The sequence below is a fragment of the Podarcis tiliguerta genome (assembly GCF_965153285.1).
Source record: "Podarcis tiliguerta genome assembly, chromosome: 2".
NCBI classification, from domain to species: Eukaryota; Metazoa; Chordata; class Lepidosauria; order Squamata; family Lacertidae; genus Podarcis; species Podarcis tiliguerta.
In genome coordinates, this window is record NC_139535.1 from 55,749,544 (window position 1) to 55,767,628 (window position 18,085).

Sequence of the window (18,085 nt, forward strand, 5' to 3'; positions counted from 1 at the left end):
TTAAAATATTTATTCTGAGCTGGTGTTTCAAATGGTAGCTTTAGTGGCTGCCATGTACAAAAGGGAGGGAAGTCCTCCCCCCCCCCACATGTAACTTGGTAGTTTCACCCAAAGTGGTCTTGGTTCACAGAGAAAGCAAAATTGGACTCGGTGGTTGTTGTTGCCATTTTGCATTTGTGCTCCCACCTCCCCGTGTCTCTAACCAAATATTATATATTAGTCCCCACAGTGCAAAAGTCACGTGGGCTGCAGAATCACCGCTTTTGAAATATGTTGCAGACCAATATGTGTTCATTGTTATAGCAACAAATTAGTATGCATGTTTGCTCAGTGCACTGAAATGGGAAACCTTGGTTGAAATCAATTATTGAAATTGGTCTCATTTAATTTAATGGTGAGTTAGACCAGTGATTTTAAATTGCCTTGACTTAAATGAAGCCATCTTTACAGCCCAACCTTTGGCACACTTATATAAGAGTTTTGGGAGGCAGTATTTTTATTGGTTTTTGAAAACATGTAAAGCAAGTAAATAGCATGGAAATGTAAATAATAATAAAAAGGAACTGAGAAAACAATTTCCTCCATCAGTGTTTTGATCAATCTGGTTGATTTAAATTTAAACATAAATTATTATCTTCACTTGAACCCTGACTCCCAAGTTCATCATTATATCAACACTTTATATTGTTTCATTGGTAACATAAGAGGAAAAATGACTATTACTCATACTTGATCAAGCACAACCACAAGGACTCCTGATTAGGCGTTTGGCTATGTGATATTGAATGCTATCCATTAACTGTTCTATCCTGTTTCCCCTTTGTTATTGTTTTTGTTTAAATCAATTCACGAACCAAGAACTTATATATTGGCCACCAATAATGTATTGAAGGTATTACTGCAAATTTACTGTGCTGTTTTTGTGATCTGCAAATGACATGGCGCTTGGTCTATTTATTTGTATCATTTAGTATTCCTATTATCTTTGTTTATAAAACCCAATAAAAAGTTATTTTTTTAAAAGGAACTGAGAAAAGTAGAGACAATTTTCCAATATATGGTTAGCACAAATCAGATAAGAGTCAGGTGGAATGGGAAGCAATGAGGGGTGAAACCTAGAAATCACTTTGCTGATATGCATGAGAAATAGGACCCGTGTGTCTAGGAAAATATCCTGTTTCGTTAGGCCTCTTGTGGTCTACTGTTAGCTTTTCCACTAATGGTATTTACCAGGTTCTCTTAAATAAGCTGTAACCTGTGCATTCCAGGGGGTTCTTCCAGTGTTTAGCCATTTCCATTCTTGCTGCTACGAGCAGGAATAACATAGGAACATAGGAAGCTGTTTTATACTGAGTCAGACCTATCTGTCCATCTAGCTCAGTATCGTCCTCAGAGTTTCATGCAGGGTTCTCTCCCCACCCTCCCTGGAGATACTGGGGATTGAACATGGGACCTTCTGCATGCAAAGCAGCTTCTCTGCCCTTGAGCTACAGCCATTCCTTATAGCTTCCTCATATGGGAATTGATTGTGAAGGTTCCAAAAGACTGATAACAGTGCCAACATTGGGTCTAGGTGTATCAGTTGCTGCACCGTATCTGAGATAATGCCAAAAACCTATTCCCATAATATTTCTATCATGGAACATTTGAAAGAGAGAGAAAGAGATACACACACACACACACACACACACACACACACGCTCATTGCGTCAACTACAACATATAAGGGAGAAATATTTGCTTACATTATGAGTTTTACTGGAATAAGGTGCCATCTGTGTACAGCTTTTAGGGATGGTTTACAAGGGGCTGCTGCTGACGCGTTTCTTATAGGCTGGTGAAACAAATGGAGTCCCATTCCAGGTCTGATTTAGAAACCTCGTCAGCTTTCCACATGGATTGCAGTCCCTCTGTCTGATTGAGGCTAAGCCTTTCATTCAAGGAGTAGGAGTAAAGCTCATTGAATTCAATGGAACCTACTTCCAAGCAAGTACATGAGCTGTTATGCTTTTCTGCACCCTTCAAAAACCTATAATATCCAGATCAAGGGCAGTAATCGCTCAGTACTAGACTAGATGGAACGCCCTCCCTTCAGATGTCAAGGAGACAAAGAATTACACAACTTTTAGAAGGCATCTGAAAGCAGCCCTGGGAGGTTTTTAACACTTGATGTTTTATGTTTTTAGATATTATGCAAGCTGCCCAGAGTGGCTGGGGAAACAGCCCGATGGGTGGGGTATTATTATTATTATTATTAGGACCAAGGGAATCAATCATTTAGAAGGGTTTTTCTTAAAGAGTTCTGCCTTTATTCTGAGTGTCAAGATTTGTGAGACCCCTGATCTCTGAGGGATGGGCACCATGTACAACAGGGCTGGCACAATACATTTGCCTGCCTGAAGCAAAGGACAAGGTGGCACCTCCCTAGATGAATCAACTGGCAGCTGAATCTAAAGAGACAATGTCCTCCATAGGACCTGAGGGCAGCTTGGACAGCTCAAGGCACACACAGCTTTGCCTTTTCCTCACAGCATCTGCTGCTTGAGGCAGCCTCCTCACTTTGGCCAATGGAAGGACTGGCCCTGATGAGCAAGAAGGAGAGAGAGAGAGAGATCTGCCTGCCTTCCCTTAGTAAAAGCGAGAACGGGCCAGGACCTCCTGCCAGTAAAAAGTAATGTGAATCTGCAGCATAGTCCACAAGGGGTGCTATTTTCCAGATTCCAACCTCAGCCCCATGATCAGTGTGTCATTTAAAACATGAGAAGGAGAGGGGAGTCATTTCCACTTTTCACTCCAGGTGATGAAATGCCTAGGGCTGATGCCTGAAAGAGTCTTTCTGAGCATTTATAAGGTGATCTACTCGCTCGAGTCCAAATCGGAGGTGGAAATGGAAAAGGACATACAATAAACTGTTGTAGGGAGTATAAGCTGCCCCTGGGCTTAATTTTTTAAAAAATATTTTATTAAGGGTTTTCTTGTTTTACAGTGTAATGCCTCGTATTTTTTTTCCGTGTAACATTTTTACAAATCCGTTTGCAACAGCAGACCTTGCAAAAATGGACTGTCAGCAATGGTCCTTGAGGAAAGGATGCCTTTTTATGCTCCCTGATCGTGGCTGATTGATGGGCCATTCTGGCGGCTCATTATGTTGTGGGGGTGGGAGGGGAGGTTTATTCATATGCCAAAACCACAGCTCTGAGGCCCCCAGGGCAACATGAAGCACCAAGCTCAGTGAAAGGAAGGGCCCCTTTGCTATGCTGCCCTGGATGACAAAGGGCAGCTCTAAACATCTCCCTTATCAAGGCACAGTGAGGAATTGTCACTGAGGCAGACCTGGCAGCTGTGATCCCAGCATTGTGAGCTTGGATTCGTCTCAAGAAGCCATCACTTCTTTTTCAATGGCAACCACAGTGCCTGGAGACGGGCAGTCAGGTTGTGCACCCACAGCAGTGACCAGAGGAGGAATGACCATTGGGAGGAGCACAGAGAGTTGGAGCAGCACAACCGGATGCCCTCATCTGCCCCAGCTGCAACAAAACATGTCCCTCCCATATCGGACTCTACAACCACAGCTGGCGCTGTAACTCTTCAACGGTTGGACTTCACCCCCAAAGGAATACTTCTTCCATTGTCTCCTGAGACAGATAGATGCCAACTTTATTTAAAAATTGTATCTAATTATTTGCCGAGGATCCACTGATCTCTCCTCAGCAAGGCTTCTTTTTTATTTCTTTCTATAGGGTGGGGTGCAGCCTCAAACCACTCAGCTGGAAAGAAGCCAGTCCTTTTGCCACCCTACTTCCTTCTAAGAATCCCAGCTCCTTCTCTAGCCATGGGATGGGGTGAGGTGAGTGACTAAGCCCAGGCCTCTCTCTGCCTTTTTTTGTCTGATTTCCCTAACCACATTTTGCCTCACTTTTGGGGAAGCCTTTACTCACAAGCAGGGCTATAGACATCTATTGCTACCATGACTCAAAAGGAGGACTTTGCTCCAATTGGTTGGCTGCTGTGGGAACAGGATGCAGGACTAGATGGGCCTTTGACCTGACCCTGCAGGGCTCTTCTGATGTTCTTAATTGCTTTGTGCCACCAGGGGGACCCTTTCTCCCTTTCTCCTGGGGTGGCCAAACAGGGTTGGGGAGGAAGTGTCTGTTGGGATACTGCCAGGGAGACAAAGTCCATCATGACTCCGTGTCGCCTCTGTTGCGATCATTGATCTCCCGTAGACATGCAGTATCAGCAATTAGCGACACGAGCTCCAGAAATAGCTTGCCACATTCCAGAGCTGATGCACGTTCTATCAGCAGAATTCACACAGCGAAAGATGCACGCAGGAGAGCATTATTTACAAGTTTATTCAGCGTTGGTCAAAACAAAGAAAACATGACTGCCTGCTTCGGTGTCTCAGGCACAGAGAGAACGAAAGCAAAGACACAACAGAAACATCCTGTGAACAGGAAATACACAGGCTGTGACACAAACATCCTGCTCCCTTTTAAGGTGGAACGGAAATATCCTAACACTGTCTCCCTGTCCCCCAATTCCATGGTTCCTGCTTTCCTGCTAACTCCTCATTCAGCTTGACCCTCCTTGTTTTTCCTACCATTCTGTGGTGGGCTTCGCTCTTGCCTGTATTGTGGGGTAGGCCACATTATAGTAGTGTTGTCCACATGTACCTGGACATTAAAACTTCAGCCATTTTAACCAACTGATCTGAGAAGTTAGGTCTGTGGTCTCATAATCATTTTTTTATGTTTATAAGCACGCATGCATGCACACACACACAGAGATGTGAACTTTGAGGAATGCTTTGGGTCAATGTCACCACCCAACCCTGGCAATTTGTTACTTTTTAACTTGTCGGTGAGGCAAAGCGAGCATATTCAGTCATCTGCTTAAGCTGCATGCCTTATTCCCCTACACTATTTGTTGCGGTTAAAAGGAGCTGGAACTGATTGGACAATGGACCTGGTTTGGGATAGTCTGGACTCAGTTGATGTATATTTTTATGCTGGCACTTGTGTATGCCTCCCTACCCTCTTCACTCCCCACTCTCTCCCTGGGGTTTTCCCCTACAGTTCCTTGTGTTTTATCTCCACTATTTTGGGAAATAAAATGTCTTTGAAATTATTATTTATTGTGATTTCAAAAAGGGAATGGTACTGGAAGGGGAATTTCGGAGAACTATTAAAACCAGGAGCCATTTGGGCACTATTTTCAGGTGGGATTCAACAAAATACTGGAAAAGCCAGCTTGTGCAATTAAAGGAGTTGATTGTGTCCCAGCCAGATGTTGGTGGACTACAACTCCCATAATCCCTTACCATTGGCCATGCTGACTAAGGCTGATGGGAGCTGGAGTTCCCCAACAGCTGAAGAGTTGCGTATTGGCTACCTAGCTGATGTTCTTCTTAAGTTCTTGGTTTTCCATGGTCATAAATCCTCTGCAGGCCACTTTAGCTGCTGGCCACTTAAAGAGCCTTGAGAACCTATTGAAAGGAGCTGAGAGAGAGAGAGAGAGAGAGAGAGAGAAAGAAAGAAAGAAAGAAAGAAAGAAAGGTCCTTCTGCTTGGTGTAGGCACAGTCGCCCCTCCAGCTATGAAAACAAAAGTGTCAAAAATTGCTGTGTTTTGACTGGGGGGTGAGTCCTGGGAGTTGGGCTGGGGTTACCTGCCCAAGAGAGGTCAGCAAGCCCTCACTCAGGTTTCAGGATTTAATTATTTAATAGCCACTCTCTCTCCTCCCTGTTGGGCACTGGAGCAGGATTAACTAACGGCTCTTTTTGCCAAAAAGGAGGGGTGTGTGCCAGAGGCATAGCTGAAGCAATCAACAGCCTGTTGTCCCAGGTGCTGCCCGAGTTCAAATTTCTGCACTGGGAAAATAAAGAAATATTTCCTCAGATTAATGGCCCTGTTTCACCCTCCCCCGCCCCATTCCCAAAGAGAGCAACACAACTGCATCCTCCTCCCCCCCCCCCACTACTCCCAATGCTTCCTTGCAACACAGATTCCTTGGGATTCAGCTTAATTCCCCTCCAACAGATGCAGACGTTCCTTTCGGTTTACTGCCTGAGTATCCAGCACAAGGCACCTACTGAAGCTGTGCCAAGAGGTGAAGGACGCAGGCATGGCAGGTGGAGGGCAGAGGCTTTAGGAGAAAGTGCACAAGGTTTTTGTTTTTTTGCACAAAGTTAGTGCGCAAGGTGCGGGAGAAGGTGGCTGCCTGGTGTTTGCTGCCTGTCATTCACAGCCGCATTGTGGCTCCCAAAGTCTGATTGGGCATCTCTCGACTTAACTCTTGGCTCCCATCTGCTCAAGAAGAGCTGTGTGCTTTCTTCAGAGGCCAGCAGCTGTGGTTGTGCCTGAGGCACCGCTGGCACCTTATAAAAGGAGGAATCAAATGGTGAGCGGGGTCGTACTGAAACTTTGTACAAAGGGGCTAATGGCAAGAAAGCCATCTGAGATGACGGCAAGGATATATTTTGGCAACGAGACATGTGAAAACACTGCCATAGCAAAGCGAGGGCAATAGTGCCGGCTGGCAGGCTCACAGGAACATCACTTGCACTGCAGAGAAATGGGGTGCTGATGAAGGAGATGCTATAGATCCAGGGAAGGCAAAGGAAGCCCAGGATGCCACTGGGGCAAGAGCTCCCTTTTCATGTCCTCTCCATCACAGCCTGGTAGAACATGAAAAGCACAAGCAAAAGACAGGCTGCCTGCTACCTTAGAATCAAACTGGACCAGATCAGCCTCCACCAACATGGTGCCCTCCAGGTGAATCCACCTTCCATCGTTCCTCACCATTGGCTATTTGGCTGAGGCTGATGGGAGTCGGAGCCCACGTTGGTGAAACCTGAACTACACCAGGGGTCTAGCCAACCTGGCGGTTTGACTCTCACTCCCATCAGCCCCAGCCAGCATGCCCAATGCTGAGGGATGAAGGGAGCAGGAGTCCAACAACATCTGGAAGACATTATGTTGGCTACCTGTGGACTAGACAGGTAAAGATTGGTTTTTGTGAGAGATCTTTGGCGAATCCTTGTCTGCAGTCAGGTTGGAGACAGACCACTTATTGTTAGTCCAGTATGCAAACTATATTAACCAATGAGGAAAGCTGCCTCAGGTCCTATTGACCTGTACCAGCTAGAGAGGCCATAATGGCACCTGCCCTCAAAGAAGCTGGTTCAAAGCAAGGGTTGCCAGAGAGTTTCATGGACAGGACAGAAATGGTCAATTTCAGGGGAGGGCACCATATCCAAAGATGGGTCTGGAGCTGATGTTTTCTTGGGCCAGGACCACTGGTCTGCGTCTTTAAAAGACTGGCCTAGCCTATAGGCACAACTAGATTTTGCAAGCAGAATTCAATTTTATTACTATATTGAGATTAGTAACATTTTCCTGGTGACCAAGGCACCAGTCAAGTCGTAGAAGAGAGGCTTGTAAGGGAAAGAGCTGCTAATGTGGACACAAAGCCTAATGACATGCCACAAAACCCCAATGCATTTCTCACCTCCCCCAGTTTTATTTTCCTAGCTTCCAGGCCTCCAGAAATAGCCAAAGCGAAGACCTACTAAATAAATGGTCAACATTGGTGGCATTTTTCTGTGTGGAGGAATAATTTTGTACCTCCTCTAAAATGGCTCCTGATCACGCGGTATGGTGTCAGAACTGGCTGCACATCCTCAATTTAAAAAGACAGTCAGAATGAATGGGGTCAATTTAAAATCAGGAAAGAGACATTACAGTAGGAAGAAGCTAAGCGGACTGGAAAGGGTTAAACCAGAAAGGTGCCAGATGAGTATGTGCAGTATATGTGATGTGTATATGTGGAGAGCAGTTGGGACAATGGGCTCATTCACTGGCCATGAGGGGCTGCTGAATTGTATTTGTATAGCTAGGCAACTGCAAATAGCCCTTTGCTGATATGAGCACCTTTGCCCCAACCTCTGCCCCATTCTGGGGCCAAGCATCTATTCTGAGGCAGCCCCTTCACATTGCAGCCTGACATATGTACAGAGCAGGTGCTGGGGACCTCACTTTTTAAATTTTTACCTCAGAAAGTTTCACACCTGGATTGCAGAGAGGAACAGTCTTGTCTGAGAGTTTGTCTTTCTCAGTGTGATTGATGCCTGTCTACAGGTAAGAGGTTTTTCGGGCTGATTGCAGTGCGAGGCATTGTTTGGTTGCTGACTGAGTGGACACAGCTGGAGTGTGGGTGTGGCCCACAGCCTGCCTTGGTGTAAGGACAGTTGTAGTCCCTGAAGGGGCTGACACCAAAGGGTCTTTTCTCTGAGTGAGCTGGCTGAGGTGATCTCATGGGTGGACCATTGCTTGGTGTGGTTTTAGAGGGCCCCCAGAAGACAACATCCACACAGGCGCAGCTGTTGTGCTGGCACAGGAGTTCATCGGTTCCGTGAGAACCATGGGGTCGTCTTAAGTGGTCATTAGTTCAACACAATGGGCAGGGCACCTTCTATTATTATTTATCAATGTATGGATCTGTATTCATCAGTGTAAGTTGTCCTACAAGAAAAATGCTATGTATGAAGCAGCCGTTTCCTGTTTTCTGAGTACCGTGTTTCTGCCTCCTTTGCTGACTTTGCAGTAATTTGGATGGGTGCCTGGGCCCAGCCTCCTGCCAAAAAGCTTGGAAAAGAACTTCCTGCTGCCCAGGGGGTAACCCTGATTGATCGCCCAAAGAGCGGAGCGACCTAGTCTGTGTCAATGCAACCTATTTCTCAGAGAGCCCAAAGCACTTTCCTCCCGCCCGCTTTCGCTACCTCACCGGGTCATCCTTTGGTGAGAGCTTTGAAATCGCAGCTCTGCTGTGTGCATAGGCCGTGCATTATACGGATTGGAAATGGCTGCCCTGCCCACTGGCCGCCATTCTCTAGGGAAGCACAGCGTAAAAAAGCACAGCAGTTGCTTCTTGAAAGAACAGATGTGGGAAGAGTCAACTGACACGTTGGCGGGTGTGATGGTGAAGGAAAGAGAGGGAAGCACACATAACAAAGCACTTTGCAGATTACTGTGTGACAAAGAGATATATAATAAGGCCCAACCCCTTCCACTCCAAGAGCGTCTTCTGAGAAGGAAAAATGCCTGTGGCCCTTGCTCTGTGAGGCTAGTGGGCATCCCTCTTCCCTTTGTGGTGGGCAGGACCTGGCAGCTGGGAGTGTGTGTGTGTGGGAACCCCAACTCAGGAAACTAGCTGGATTTACTGGGCTACGCTCTAAATCCCCCCTCACAAAAGATGCCTGTTCAGTGAGAACAGGATGCTGAGGATTCAGCTGCATTTGTTTGGCCAGTAGAGCCTGGTGGATTACGGACAATTGGTTCAGCCCTGACAGAAAATATCAGGAATGTTAAACAATAAAACGGCCTCCAGTTGTTGTGGGCTTGGAGGGGCCTCCCCCCCCCCCGCTATCCTGGGCAGGCCCCACATGTGCCTCTTGCTTCTGCTTAATCTGTAGCCCTTCCACTAGGAAAGCATGGCAGCGTTTGCTCTTTTTGGTTTACTGATTATTTTGCTGAGTAGCAGCATGGGCTACCCTGGTGACACGGCTGTTGTCAGCCTCCAGCTAATCGGGTGTGTAGCCCCTCTGCTGAAGGGTGTGGGAGAGCAAAGGATTGTGAGAGGTATTGCTCAGACACTGGAGTCTTTCTTGCAGAAGTGGGACCTATGGAAGTGTTATATTGCGCTGAGAGAAAGAGAAGTGATTTTTATCTCATCTCTTCTTCTTTTTGCTTTCAGAGAAGGAATGTGCACACTTTTTCCAAGTGAACCCACCAAAGAGGAGGGGTCGAATATGTCCCAGTGTTTGGTAGGGGAATATAGGTACATTTTTTTTATGACAGGGTTCATTAAGTGGTAATAAGAAAGTCAAATAATGGGGTCAGGTTGCTCTGCTAGACAATTTTTGAAACATTAGTTTATAGGTTTTCTTGACAACCCCGAAAGCAAGTATTTGTATTTGGGTGCCATAAATGTGTACATTCTGTAACAAAAGCTATAAAAGAGTGCTTTGGCACATTAAAGGCCAACCAATTTATTATGGCATGGATACATGCCCACTTCACTAGATGTATGAAGTGCAATCTTTGCTGGCAGGTTTATAAAGGAGACAGTTGTAAAGTGAGAGTTAAGTGGCAATGAGGTATAAAAATTAGTTGGTGATAACTAGAGCTTGAATATATGTTAAATAGCCACACCTTTCACCCTTTACTGAGCAGCAGTTTGGTGATAATTGCTGAGATTAGTGTATTAAAAGCTGTAGTGGGGCAGGGAACCATTTGCAAAACAGTCATAGTTAGCTAGCTAGATGGCCACCAAGATAGAAAACCACTATCTTGTCATTGGTGTTAGCATGATAAAACAAAACTGAACTTCCTCATAACCTAGAATATGCAAATGTTCAAAGTTTTAAGATGCAGTACATGAGATTCCATTAGTGCTACTCTTTTTTTAAAAAAAAAGATTTAGTGTAACACTGTGAGAGAAATTCCCAGATAAAGCAGATAGTCAATTATTAGCCAATTGTTTCTTAAATCTTGGTCATAATAATTAAACTTACAGCTGTGACCTTTGAGGCTAATTGTATAAAGCATGTTAGTATGTGGACTTCCAGATACAGAAATCAAAGCAATAGCACAGTATGTGAAGGTACCATTTGGTTGACCATTGTTGTTGTTTTTATATATACTAACAGCTTCCTCATAGGAACTGAAACAAAAAACAAAGTTCTCTTATATCAGAGCTTTCTGAAAGACTAATATTCAAAACAAAGGCAGATCAAGAAGATAAGACACCCCTCCCAAGTTGCGAGCAGCACAGGCAAATGGCTGGGAGAAGGTTGTGTGCTCACTAGTAAATTATTTGTAGTAGACTGTAACAAGCCAGGTCTGTTTGGAATCACTCAGTGGTTTCATGGGAAGAAATTCCAGCTGAGGCTAAAGTTTTTTGGGAGTTACTCACACCAACTAGTCATTAATTATCCACAGATTCTGTCTGGTGTCCTATGGCATCACTTTATTTCTGCTCCTTGCTTGCCTAAGGAATTTAGGAACAGCAGAATGGAAGTCAGAGCTATTTCAAGAAGGAGCCTGGCAAACTTTTCTGCAGTCTTAGATTAACATAGACAACCACAAGCCTTTCACTTTCTGAAAACAAACTTAGGTCAGAGAAATGGTGGCCAAAGATGGCAAATGGAAGAGGCTGAAGTCACATCTTGGTGTTCTCATTTTCACACCATTGGCCAGATTAGTAAACAGGAAGTTTCTCGGTTGCCTATGGCAAGTAGGATTTCTTCTCAGAAAATATTTGCCTTGGGTGGTGTATAAACTCTGATAATAAAATTAATACAGTGTAAAGCACCTGTAGGCCTTGATATGCCTTCAATCAGAAATGGGCATTACTCTAAATCAGTGGAATTTAGATAGTAGGTTCTCTACTGACTGATGTGGAGTTGCAGGCACTTCAGTCATTACGGCATTAAGGCTCCATTTGAGCTGCCTCAGAAGCGGCCCAGGATTTGATGAAACAGAAGCCCAGTCATCTGTTGTCTGTTAAACCTTGACTCAACACAGGTGTTGGTAACTTAACTGATTTATTTGCAAGGTTATTGTTACATGAACCCCAGCCTCAGTGTGGTGAGAGATTTCAGAGGTGTTGGTGTATAACATGGGTTTGGTTTTCTCAAAAGGAAGGACGCTGGAGAAAGTGGTGTCTTTGTGATATGTGGTGTATATATACAGTATACATACATACAGGTTGAGGCTGCATCCAAGATGGAAGGACTTGCAGCAATAACACCACAAAAGATACTAATCCTTTGTTAGGTTTCTAGACATCTGGATTCTGACAGAGAGCAAAATCAGGCCTCTGTGTTTTCCCAGTTCCAGCTGGAATGAGATTGGCTATTCTCCTTTCACTCATCCTGATGGGGAATTAAGCTTGGCCCGGATTCCCAAGTGGCCCTCTCCTTTCAGAATAAGCTCCCCATCTATTGAGAGGCATCTCCTTAACAAAGGAGGGTCAAGGACACACAGGAAGCTGCCTAGCAGTGGGCCATCTAGCTCACTACAGCCAACACTGGCTTGCAGTTGTTCTTCACGGGTTCTAGATAGATGCTGTGCCCCTGAGCTATACACTACTTTCCCAGGGCCATGGGATAACCTCCAGCAGCTCTGCTTGTTCCATTCCCCCTTCCCTGTCTTACAACCAAGAATCACAGTACTGTGAGCAATGCCTTAGATAACATGTACACTAATATTCCCTATGCATCACACAGTGGTACCTCCGGTTGCGAATGGGATCCGTTCCGGAGGCCCATTTGCAACATGAAAAGAGCGCAACCTGCAGTGGTTGAATTTGACTATGGGGTGTGGCTCTCATCTTGCTTCAGGCCAAGGGAGCTGGTGTTTGTCTGCAGACAGCTTTCTGGGTCATGTGGCCAGCATGACTAAACTGTTGCTGGTGCAACAGAACACCGTGACGAGTGTCAGAGCGCACCGAAACACCATTTACCTTCCCACCGCAGCAGTACCGGTAATTATAACTATAAGATATCAATGATAGGGCTGCTTCCACAGCCCTCTGCCCTCCAGCAAAGTTTCCTCTAGTCTAAGGGCAAGAGAGATGGGGTCCCCAAGAGCATCTTCAGAGGCTGCAATCAGAGCCGTCGTGTGGGCGTCAGCATGGGAGGCCAAGAGATGGGTCCGTTTTTTTAGCGGCTCTGGCTTGGTTCTGGAATGCCCTTCCAACTAAGTTGTGTTTGGCCCCCTCTCTGAGCCCTTTTAGACGGAAGATGAAACCCATTTGTTTTGGCAAGGTTTTAAAGGTTGATTGATCATGTTGCTGCTACGGTCTCGGTTTCTAAGTTTTTCTCCCTTTAACATAACTTCAATGATTGTTTCGTTGCATTAAAAAACACACACCACAAATTAGTGTATTTCTGTTTGTTTTGGTATGCCACTCTTGGTGCAGAAAGCGGGATGAAAATAAATAAACATTATTATGGCTACTGTTGGGCTGTACTTCTGGATCAGTGCACCGTTTCCAGTGTGCCTGACTGCAAGCCACATGCCTTGGAACCATCTTGCTAGCATTGATGTACAAAGGGCAGCATTTCTACACACACAACTTCCCTCACTCACTGATGAAAGTGGAGCATGTTTCCCACCCACCCCTTCCTGGAACTCCTGTGATGTTTTTTCTGGTGTTCTAAGTTCTGTGATTCATTTTGGGTAAAATATTTGTCTGAAACTTCAGAATGCTTTTCTGATAGTCTGCGCCTACCTAATCCTTCCTGCCTACTTTCATCAGGTTCTGCGGGCCAAAGTAGACAACACAAGAAATGTGTGATTGCATTTCACATGCCTTGCAAGAAAGAAAGAAAGAAAGAAAGAAAGAAAGAAAGAAAGAAAGAAAACAGCAGGTGTGTAGGTAATCAGGATTTGGATCATGGCAGGTGGGCAGGTTTGGGGGCGGGGTTGTTTTTAACACCCCTCCCTACAATGCTGCAGTTTTGATTAAAATCACCTCCCTCTGAACCTTGCCCAGGAAGAACGCTGCCATTAGCTACCCACATCCCAAACAGAGTAAGGTCTAACTGCTGGGCATTTGGGCTTGCTATTTGGGCAAAATGGGGCAGATGTGTTGGTGTCACATAAAGCTGCATTTAAGTCAGGCCTATGCAAATGATTATAAACTGGGTACCATTCATGAATGAAGGATGGGGGTCATGCCTGCTGGCTTTGCTACTGACCTCCATGGATTGATTAGCTTTTCTGCAAACATGGAAGCTGCACATGCATAGCCTGTCTATGTGCGATTTGTACTCTGCGTATATAAACTAATCTATCTGCCAAACTCTGGAAATGAATAAAAGATCTCCTGGTCTTTCTGTAGACAAGTCTTCTAGTCCCAGGCCCCTTTGCCCAACTCTGCTCTTATTCCACACAAATTACTCTTCACACCTCATTAATATTCTACAAAGAAGTAATCAGTGCCTCCCAGCAGAAACAAAGGAGAAAGTGCTTTGAACAAGGAAGCTAATTTGATGTCCAGCTTGGAGCAGCTGGGATTGCCTCCCTCCTACCCTAACTGTGGCCCAGGGTCAGAGGGATTCAGGGAAAGAACATCTGTTCTCCTTTCTAGGAGCACCAGACCTGCTCTGCTGAGCTCTTATCTCAGAGCTCCACCAACCACAATCCCGTGCACTCTCCCAGCTGTACTTGCTTCCTTAGAACAGCACAGGCTTCTGGAATTTCTACCCAAGTCTGGAGCTTACTTGCTCCAAGCCGTAATACTTAGAGAGGCACCCAATACCACCTGCCTACCTTGGGAGCTAGATTGGATCATTCTGATGGTGAATACTGAATGCTATGATTCAGAAGCATTTACATACCCTCCAACATATCTCTGATGAAAATAGGGACGTCCCATCCCATAAGAATAATTTTCCTATTTATACCCCACACATCTTACTGGGTTGCCCCAGACACTCTGCGCAGCTTCAACATATACAAAAATATAATAAAGCAATAAACATTTAAAAAAACCTTCCCTATACAGGATTGCCTTCAGACAGCTGTTGGGTTGGATAACTCCATACTCTCCAACATTTCTCCAATGAAAACAGGGACACCCTAAGGAAAAGTGGGATATTCCAGGATCAAATCTGAAACGGGGACGGCTTCTCTAAATCAGGAGCGCCCCTGGAAAACAGGGACATTTGGAGGGTCTGCATTTAGGATTTTGCAACTGAACATTTTTGAGGGCGAGGGGATGTAAAAAAAATGAGCTGATTTGTAACATTGAAACATGAACACATGCTTTATAAACTAGAGGGAGGCCCGAAAGTTTAAAATTAGCAATTCAAAATGGTTTTTAATGACCACGGCATTTGAGTTTCTCTCTTTTCTAGTTTGGAACCCTCTCTTAACATAGACTATTTGTATTTCTGTCTTTTGCACGTAAAATGCTGGCATATATTTTTTTTTACTCCATAGGCTTTGTCACAAGGAAATCCATAAACTGGTCCTTCTGTTCCGCTTTGCTCTTTACAATCGGGACAAGGCAGAGGACCCGTGTTGCCAAAGTCAATACTTCACATCTGTGCGCATGGGGCAAGTTTCATGGCGCCAGCGGGGGCTTCGATAGCATTTCTATTCCTGGGCTGGTGGCAAACTGCCTTCTATTCTGAGTCATGGAGGCACACGGGTCCCATTTCAGTCCTGGCTGCCTCTGGCTTGGGTGGGCAGAGGATGCTGAGCAGCTCCCCAGTCAGTGGCGTCCTTTCTCCAGCATCGCTCCTGAAAGACGAGGTCTGTGTGTGCTTAAAATGGCAGGGACAGGATAGGTCTGAATGGGGAGTGTGTGAGCACAAGCCCCACACTCTTTGGTGGCCTGCAAGCTTCTCTCACACACAATCTCCTCCTTGTCTCCCTCCACCTGGCTCGGAGCTTGCCTTCAATATTAATGAACTCTCCTCCTTGCCTCTGTAATTGACCATGGCGCTGTTTTCCAAGGGGTTTTGGCAAGGTGGAGAAAAAGGGAATAAGGGATGTAAAAAGAGGGAAAAGAAAGCAATAACACAAACCAACAGGGTGAGTGGAGCGAGCTTCGAAAACCACATCCTTCCCCTGAAATAGAGATCATTTATTCACCTGGGCCCACGCAAAGCTGGGACAAGACACCATTGTTAGGTGCCACAAAGGGGGCCAAAGATCCAGGCGGGGCGGGAAGAGGTGTGGCAATGAGGAGCTTAGGGACAAGGGCGCGATTTTGCAAAGACGATGCTGAATGAGATGCTATAGGGAACCATCTCCTTCCCCAATACCTTCCTCTTCACCTCCACCATTCACGGTTAAGTTTATTTATACAGAAATTTATAAAATGGCACAGAAAGCTTTAAGCAAACACTCTCGAGCCCCTCACCCCGCTCCCCTCAATCCTGAGTGCCTGAGGTTGGAGCAAGCTGTTCAGGGCCGGGCAAGAAAGCCCCTACTGGCAGCAATTTCACCAGCTTTGCTCAATGGACTCATTCACTGGCTGTGATGAATGCATTGGTTCTGGCACATTAGCAGGCAGCTGGGCTTTTTCACTGGGCCACTAAGGCTGCTGGGGCATGGCAGGAGTCACACCTGCTGGTGGTCTGTCTGCTTTACAAGGGGCAGTGGGCGGGGGGAGAGAGAAGGGGCCTATGGGTCTGCAGGCGAAGCAGTTTCCAGTCCCCCAAGGTCCCATAGTATGGGGCCACTCCTAGGCAGAACAGGGCTGCAGACACAAAATACTTGTCTGATCACGAATGATGCTAAGCTGTTGCGAGTAGTTGCTCCCTTCGCGGCTCTTCTTCTGCTTCTTGAGTTTCTGCTCTTTTAAGAAGAATCTGCACTATAAACGAGCAGCAAAATTTGCAAGACTTGTTTACATGAAGAGTGCAAAAAAGTGCGCAAATGCTAAATGATAATGGCAATTTTAAAATGCCTAGCTGCTGCATCACCTGCGGTTCTATAGGTCAAGGAATTAATAGGAATTGGGTAGTTTAATCACAGACCATCGCCATGTTGCAGATTCTACAGGCTTCCCCACATACATGCCATAGCCTCTTGTAGTAATGTGGCACAGCAATACTTTGCATCTAGGCAGAACCTGTCAGGATCTTAAGATGTTTATTGTGGAAAGTGGGCTTATAGAATCTGAAATGGATTTTTGTGTGTGTGTGTTTATAATGGAAGGCTCTGGAGTAAAATCAATCAATCAATCAATCTAGGTTCTTGCAGAAGCTAGAGTCCACCATTATCAGTTTTGCCAAAAGGTATCATCTAACATCTTAATAAGGCACATGGTGAAGGATCCAACTCTGCCTGTTTCACTCACTTGCCAGGAAAATTCAGAGGAGGGTAATAATGTGCTTTAGGCACATAATCCCCTCACAGCTGGATGAGGCCCTATGATTGATTGAACAAATATTCAAGTGGAATATTTGTTCAGGGGGCCCATACCCTCAGCATTTGCACACCTCTGGTGAGAACTATCCAACCAGAAAGGGAAAGATGTGCCATGTGTCTGACCACATGGCACAAATAGCTAACGCTCCATCTTGTGGGGAGCCTCTTGAGGAAGCCGAAACTCGCTGACAAACGCCAAGTCTGCAGTACCACCCAGGTGCACAGGTTCAAAGTTTTTGGTGGGTGGCATAAACGTGTGAGTTCTAGAAAATCAGCTCTGTACTGCCCTCAACCCTGGACAGTTTTTGGCATCCTGTGCCACTCTGTTCAAGCTTTTCAAATAACAATTTCTGATTCCCAGTGCCAGTGCTTCCCTTGCTTTTAATATATTGTGGTCCTCCTTTGGGACCCGGCTGTCAGTTCAAACCATTGAAACAGGAGCAAAAGCCCCATTAATTCCTTGTACTGTGCTATCCCAAACACCCACTGCTTCCTGGCGGGTTGGCAGCTGGTTGGTTCCGATCAGCCTTTCTAGTGGCTTCCGTGGTTAAGAGGATTGGCATCGACCAGGGGCTGCATGCTCAACCGACTCCTCTGAATAGGTTAACATGTCTCTTCTACCACCAAGGGCAAAGAGGACGTCTGCCTTTCAGAAGCCCTGTCAGTTCCATTTCAGATTAGTTCCATTGTTTTGGCAGAAAAAGCCATGTAAGAGCTGTCAACATCTCAGGGAAAAGGGCCTCCAAGGACTTGTTAGGAGCTGGTATGATCTGTGCTGGATGAGATGTGAAAAGTCACAGGAAGAGCAACCTTGCCAGTTGGATCATTCACAGATCCCAGCAGCGAGTCGCCTGTTGCTGGCCCCAGCCTCTCTCAGGAAAGTGCCAAATCCCCTCCACACTGTAACCAGGCAGATGTTTGATAATTTGCCCCTATTATGGCTTCATTTTAACTACTAGTAGGTGCCTGGAAACAAGAGTGTGAACATCCTCTGGCATTTGCTGTACCAGTTCTGGTCGCCATTCATCCCCAAACCTCTCTGACTCTTGCTGGTTTGGGTCCTGGACATCATTGAGACACACAAGCTGAGCAAACTACGGTACTCGCCTACTGCAGAGGACTAAGCATCCA